Raw genomic sequence first — 7250 nt, 5'->3', positions numbered from 1 at the left:
CTAGCCTCTGACCTTCTGGTTTCTTATCTTTTAATTCAGAATGTTAATACTATCTACCTCAAGGAAATTCATGAGGACGCCATGAGTTAATACTAGCAAAGAGCTTGGAACAGTGCGTAACCCCTACTAAACTTTCAGAAAAAAAGGTCAGAAACTTATTTCTATGGGTTACTAGTAAAAAACTTCACACTACATATCAGATTTCAGGAGCCATTTCAATATCCAAAGGGGATCAAAAGGTAAATCATTACCTTAGGAAAAGTGTTAAGTGAGAAAAAGAGGAAAAACTTAATTCATAGAAGAGAAAAAATGGATGCTTTGGGGACCAGGATCCTGGGAAAAGTATGGAGAAGGGATTGCAGTGTGGTCAATCCCCCTGTGGGGGGTGATTTCTCAATTTCCCTCTCACTGTCTTTGTCTCTCTCTTTCTCCAGAGAGTGCATGCACTCTAAGGCAAAAAAAAACTCTTTAAAAAAAAAAAAAAAGAATTTTTTGGAAACCCATTTAAGAAACCAGGTTATATTCTAAAGTAATCTTAATCAGTAAGCCATGTTAAAACATAAGAAGGCAATAATGATTCAGTGAAAACGTAAAAGAGTTAACTTCAGTGTTGCTAAGGAAATACTGAAGACCATGAACATCTGAGTATCTACCTTTACACATCATTTGAAGTCAAGCTGACATGGGATTTTATCCTGAAACTGTCCCCAACAACTCTGTCTTTTCTTGACCTTATGTAGCACATTTAAGGTAGAAATTCATTGATGTCTGCAGAAAATCTTTGAATTTTGATTATCTTTGTCCTCTTTACACTTATTTACCTCGAAGATATGTTCAGTTCCTTTTCTCTAATTTCTTGACTTTCTGTAATTTAGGGCTTCATCATTCTCACTTTGGCTTTGCAATATCTTATTGTCTTTCCACTAACGGCTTGACACCCCTTTTCCAAGGCCTTACCTTCATTTCTCACCATGCCACCTCTGATCCTGACTTACTTTGATTTCTCTTTCTTTTCCAATGCATTCTACACTCTATTGCTAGAAAATGTCTCCAAATCCACATCTGCCACTAGTTCTCTAAACCTTTTCAGATGCTCATCTCCTAGTAAATAAGCTTACTAGTTAACATTTAAGACGTTTCACAGACTGAAAAAATTCCCATATTCCTACCGTTTCTATCATACTTGGAGATCGTACAAGCAAAGAATTAGTTTTATTCCTGTTTGCATCTTTCATCTCATAGCACTATATATATCATAAAAGTGTCATCTGAGTCCATGCTCAATTGAAATTAATTGCTAATTTATATATTTCAGTGTATCTTACCTTCCTTCTATTTCTTCCTAGAGGTAGGATATAAGATATATTTTCTTATTTCCTCAAAGCACCTAAGGGAATACTATGCATGGAGACTCATTAAAGTGAGTGGAATTGGGACCAGCAGTTAGCATAATGGCTATGTCACTGAAGTCCCATGTAGTTGACCACGGTTCAAGTCCTGGACCTGGTGGCTTAAGCTCATGCTGGGCAAATGTGCGTACATGCCCAAGATCCCGAGAGGAGAATGGAGGAGAAGTGACTGCAGTGTGGCCATCTCCCCTGGGGGATGATTTCTCACTTTTTGTTTCTCTGTTTCTGGTGAGCGCACACACCCTGTAGCAAAAACCTCTCCAAAAAAAAAAAAAAAGATTGAGTGGAATTGAAAAATCTTAGTACAGAAAATAAGGGACAACCAAGTTGTCTTTGAGTTTGTCGCTTTTTTTACTGCAAAACTTTGGACAACTTTTCTAAATATGTAGGATTCTATTTCTTTCATCCTTTAAATGTCAATAATGATACTTTCCTCCTTGGGTGCAAATGGAAAGAATTAATGTATTTCACAAGGGATTAAAGAATGCTAAAAAAGAGAACTATTGAGAACCAGCAGATGGCATAAAGTTTACATTGCTGGACTCTTATATAGTCAACCATAGTTTGAGTACCAGACCCAGTGACTTAAAACTCATGCTTGGGCACATGTGTGTGCGTTCTCAAAGTCCCGAGAGGAGAACAGAGGAGAAGGGATTGGGGCAAGCCCATCCCCACCACTGGGGGGGGAAGGATGATTTCTCTGTCTTTCTGTCTCTCTAGTGAGCACCTGCACCCTATGGCAAAAATCTCTCATCAAAAAAAAAAAAAAGGAAGAGAACTATCAATCATCATTAGTAGCATCAGAAGAAAAGATTTGTTAAGTACTGATATGTGCCCCATTCTCTGCAAAGCATGGTAAATAGTGAAGCTTCTTGTCTTCTTGGAGCTGACAATCAAATTGGACAACATATCCAGAAGTAACATACTTAGAGGAAGTACACACTTTAGGACATCAAAAGTCAGATGTTAAAAGAAAATTGTGAACTTTGTGAAGCCTGGTATTAAAATAAACATAGTAACAGTAAATATACCAATCATAGATAAAAAAAAATACTCTTTGGTATATTTTAGGTGGGCTTACTGCCAACTCATATTGACATGTCAACAAAAAGGGTCAAATGAAGACAGAATTCAGGCAGGTAAAGAAAAATCAGATTTATAAAGAATTCTGAATTGACTGGGCTGCTGGACTAGAAACAGGATGGAGTGTGTGTATATGTGTGAGCATGGGAATGTGTATTTGTGTGTGTTCATAGTGGATTGGAGAGAGACAAAGGAGGCAAAATGTAGAAGAAATAGTTTGTTATTATAAAAACATTCTTTTTTATTAATAATTCCCATAAATAATTTTTAAAGCTCACTATGCTTGTTTAAGAAAAGAAGAATGTCTTTACAGGTGGTAAGATTTAACAGAATTTTTTTGCAATATTAATGATAAAATGATTCTGATTTGAGTATGACTAGAGTTGGGTAATAGATAATAGAGGCTCCAACCTCTTATGAGCTAAGCAAGATGTCTGTCATCCCAGTTCAATGCCTTGGGTAGATTTCTGGCACCTTTAGGAGAATAACAATCAAGAAACTGAGGAGATTGGATAGTGGCGCAGTGATAAAATGCAATACTCTTTGAGGCAGAACCATGTAGAAATGTTTTTGGTTGTGTCTGGAGGCCTTACATAGTATGCCAGGCATACTCGTGCCTTTGACCCAGGCTGGATGAGGGATGGATTGTGGCAATGAGACTGTCAGGAGTACTAGACTTCACAAAGTTCACAATTGTCTTTTAACATCTGACTTTTGATGTCCTAAAGCATGTATTTCCTCTAAGTATGTTACTTCTGGATATGTCTGTCTATTGACTCTCTCACTCTCACTCATGGCATAAATAAATAAACTTAAAAATAGAAAGAAATTGAGTGCTCCATTGAAAATTTCCCATAATTAATCGGCTGCAAGGAGAACAATGAAAAAACACACTGAGTAGGTTGATAGAATGTTCAGTTTTTGGCAAGCCATGCTAGCTCTGTATTGACATGTAGCCACTGCACTGGTTCCTATTAATCCTAGGCTTAAGATGGCCTATAATGGTGTTAGTCCCAGAAAAAATTGAGTAGGAATACTTAGCCCCTGGCTGCAATGGGCAGCTCAGGTCCAAAGTGACTGCTTTCTAAGTCTGTATTCCAGGGGGCTGGCAGGACCCCGGGCACTTCACAACTGAATCACTTTGACCCAAAGTCATTTGTTCAATCATGGTTGACAAAAGGTAACAGAGACTTTCTACTGTTCGGAAAACAAATGGATCTCTTGACTGTTTTCATAAAGATCGACGGGGACTTAAAATAGCCTGAGGTTAATATTATAAATCTTTCTAAAAGAGATTTTCAGAACATATTCTTTATCCCAGCATTGGATCAATCTCACAAAATGACATATTTTCAAACTACAGTAAAGCAAAACAACTTATTCTTGAAAAAGTTGAAAATATTAAGATATATTTTTCTTCCCTGGCTCTTTTGTTGTTTTTGTTTATTCTTCTATTCTTGAACATCAACCAAAGAAAGAACTTGGGCAAAAATGTGTGATGAATATGGATTGACCTTTTCCTATTCACTCAATGTTTACTGGCATCCAGAGAGAGTTTCTTAGATGTCTACAGTATAAGCCTGTGATAGACTGGCAAGAGGTATGGGCTTTTCACATGGTATGAGATAGGAAAATCAAAAGTAAACAAATAAAAAAATAGGGTAAAGGATGAATAAACAAATGAATAAAAAAAGTAGGATACCTCTAACCTATATAATCCTCAAGACCAGCTACAAAATTAAAACTCACTCCCAACTAAATACAATGAAAGTTTATAAAAAAATAGCTTTGATCTTTGGATGAAAGTGTATTTTGAGGAGATATAAGGGAGTTTACATTAAAATTGAAACAGTAAGCATAAGGACAAGAATTTTAGAAAATACATAAATACTGTAGACAAATCCTGCTGACGATATCAGTTTTAGACTAAAATTTATAGATTTTATAATTCTATTTTAATAAAATTCTAAAACCTTGCCTCTGCCTTCTGTATTTCATATTCAAAACTTGTTGACATATCCTCTTACATTAAAAAATTTTTGAAAGAATGACCTGATATTCAGTTGTAGCAGCATTGCTTACTGATATAACTACCAGGTATCAACATTCACATTGTCCTCTGAATAATAGACAGCCATGTTTATAGCCCTGTTTCTGCCCTCTTTATGTTTGCTTATTACTTGTGTGTGTGTGTGTGTGTGTGTGTGTGTGTGTGTATTTGTGTGTATGCATATGTGTGTGTGTGTGTGTGTTGTTCAGGTATATGAGAATTATTTCTATTACATCTGACCTGTAATTTGTACTGATAGCAGGACTCAATCTTATTACATTTAAGATTGGGAGACCATGAAAGCTACAGATATTTGTTAGTTTAGAATGTTTTATTTTTTAGTCACATTTTCTGGCTGGAGATCTATATCTTAAAGAGTCAAGAAAGTATCCCCATCATCTACTACAATCTAAAAGGACATTGTTATGGAAAATAATTCCTCTTTTTCTTTGTTTTGGAAAAGGAAAGTTTGGCCCAAGAGGCTCTCTATAAAACAGATACACCAAATAAAGCCATTTTCATGATAGGAAAATAAACAGAGTGAACGAGTCTACTAAAATAGTGGTTCTTATAGAAAAAAATACAGATTTTAGAAAGATTTTAAAACCTGGCATCAAAACTGATGACATTTTAGATTTCAGATTCAAAATGTGTCTCTTATGTGTATTTATGTGTGTATATATATGTGTGTGTGTGTGTGTGTGTGTGTGTGTGTGTGCATATTTGTACTAAAAAGTCTGACCAAAGTCTACCTTCCTATCATGTAAGAGATGAACATTCAGCCAAAGTTGGAAAGCCAATTTACTTATAGTATAATAATATGCATTGGAGACTGTTGAATCTCAATGGAAATGTAATTCAAGAGAAATTTATTTTAATGGCTTTAGTATTATATTTATAGAGTCATTAAGAATGTGAAGGGGTCACATGGATCTGTAACACTTTATGGCCTTTTATAGGGGAAATGATGTGAGAGTTATATTATTCAATTTGAAGATTAAAGATTCTCCTCTCCAAATATCTATGGGACTTATTCTATCTTTTCTCATTTTTTTCTTTTCTAACTATTACCTTCTATATTTCTAGAATGTCTATTCTGGTATCAACGAAATGAGTTGTTGATTTTGTTTTTTAAATCAAAATGTTAGTTTCAGTAAAGATTTCATGAGATATTTTTTAAAAATCAAAATGTTATTGAATTTAACAGAGCTTACAGAAAAGAAATTTCTCTGAACCCTCTTTAATTCTTTGAGATCAAGTTAGTCTTTGGATAAATCAGATCTTGGATTCCAATTCTGGCTCTCTTCGGCCTCTTCCTAGGTCTGTTTTTTTTGTTTTGTTTTATTATTGTTTTTGGTTTTGTTTGTTTGTTTGTTTTAACTTGATCTTTCTGTAGTTTCAATTTTCTCATCCATAAAATGAGGTAAGTGATTGCACTAGTCTCTGAAATCATTCTTTATATTTCAATAGAAAAACAAAAAAATAGAATTTAAAAAAGTGAAAAAGCAGGATGCTTAAGAATTTTTGAACACCCTTGCTTCATGGTCTGATAGTGAGAGACACCATTTGTCATTCACAGATCATGCAATGCGGAAATACAGAGGCAAGTATTATAGTCAACTCAGAGCTCACAGGCCAATGCTTGCTCATTGTTATGTAATTTTTCTCTGGTGCCAGGTGGGTGCACTGTTTGCCAGGAATTCATACTTCAGAAATACAACAGTGTACACCCAGACAAAGGGCTTGGTTGGGATGTCTTTGTTCAGGGAACAATTAAAATGTATTTGTACTGAGTGATAAAAGCCTTCTCTGAATGTGAGGCACTGCGGCAGAGCACAATGTGCGGTTGCACTTTTCAGGTAACAATGTAATGCTCTTCCCCTTCACTTGCCAGTTACTATGAAACTAAGGCAGTAGGGGAAAAAAGTTGGAAAAATATTAGAACAGCCTAAGTCTTTATCAAGTGCCTGAATGTTCATATATTGCAGCTTCTAACTCCACACAGAGTTTGGGATTTATGGGACTTTGTGACATACATGAAGAGACATAGGACTGATCATCTGGGAATATGTTGTTAATTCCAGAAGTCTCTTGGGCAATCACTCGCCTTAGGTGGAGTAGAAACTTTATTTCTTAGTCCATTTCAAAAGGACTTTCACAAAACCAAGACTGCTGGCCCTCAATGACTCTTCTAACCATGTGTCTTGTTTCCCTTGGCAATATTACTCCTCAGACAGGACTGCTCATCCCCAGACCCCTAAAGCTAAAGAGAAGAGAAGAAAGAACTTCATTTTCTACAGATGACTCAGCCTGTTATCAGTACGCTAGGTTATTTTCACCATGGACCGCAGGCACCACAGTAAATTTTGTCTTATGTTGTTCTAAAGTGTAGCTACAGAAACTTCAGAAACAGAAAGGTTTGGGGAGAACTTTCTCAGACCCAGTAGGCAGACCCTTCCAACATAATTTCTGCTTGTCAGAAGCGCTGTACACTTTTGTGGTTTGAACTTTGTTCAATGCCTGAAAAAAAATACATCAGTTGCAGCCACATTTTGTTTTCTTCAGAGCAAATTTTGCAGCATCACTTATGATAGAAGCCAATGTGTGCTCACCCAAGCCAGATCATTTCTCATCCAGAAAGAGAAAATCAATTTTAATTCTTTAAAAAAGAGCAGCAAGTAGTGTTTTTTATATATATATATATATAT

This window comes from Tupaia chinensis, unplaced genomic scaffold (assembly GCF_000334495.1).
Source record: "Tupaia chinensis unplaced genomic scaffold, TupChi_1.0 Scaffold000119_1, whole genome shotgun sequence".
In the NCBI taxonomy this organism is placed as follows: domain Eukaryota; kingdom Metazoa; phylum Chordata; class Mammalia; order Scandentia; family Tupaiidae; genus Tupaia; species Tupaia belangeri.
Note: the sequence above shows the minus strand (reverse complement) of the source record.